This window comes from Berghia stephanieae, chromosome 1 (assembly GCF_034508935.2).
Source record: "Berghia stephanieae isolate SIO BIC M18660-M18661 chromosome 1, UCSD_Bste_1.3, whole genome shotgun sequence".
NCBI lineage: Eukaryota > Metazoa > Mollusca > Gastropoda > Nudibranchia > Aeolidiidae > Berghia > Berghia stephanieae.
Genome location: NC_088360.1, coordinates 50,685,954 through 50,686,659, shown reverse-complemented (window position 1 = coordinate 50,686,659; position 706 = coordinate 50,685,954).

Genomic DNA, 706 nt, shown 5'->3' with positions numbered 1-706 from the left:
CTGGTTTTACGGCGTTTGTAACACATTTAGGTTATAGCAGCGCCAGTAAAAGGGAAGAAAATTCTAGAACGAGAATTAAAGCACCCAAGAAAAAAGTAAGGCAGGTGAATTAGTTTATGGGAAACATGTTGATTCCAAGAGCATGCCATCAATGTACTCAAGTTTGAGATCACCTAAATGTCTCCTCCAGACACCCACACAGGATCCCATTGAGGGGAAGACACTCAAAATAAAAACCTATTACAATCAATACGTAACAAAAGATTAACAAGGAAAAATAATGTCACCTCCCAAAACTAACACAATACACTTGACTGTTCCCTCCCTCAGCCAAGGACTCAACCAAGTAATCCCATTCTAAGACAAAGACAGAAAGCAACTCAACGACACCAGATAAATGGGGAATAGAAGACACTAAGACACAGTAAGTGCCTCCCTGTCCACATTGAGAGGACAAAAGACTGCACCCAATGCTTTTTTCTTTTGTTTTTTTAAATCATTCTTAATAAAGTGAATTATGTATATTCAGAATCGTAATTTTCTTTGACAGTTATATTTATATCCAATTTGCAGATTAGAATTGTATAAATTATGCACATTTTTATTTTTTATTTTTGACCAAGCTAACTGCAATCTATCAGCATCTACATGAAATGCATAGGCATCCATCTTAAACACAAAAACAAAATTAATGTATATCGTAATA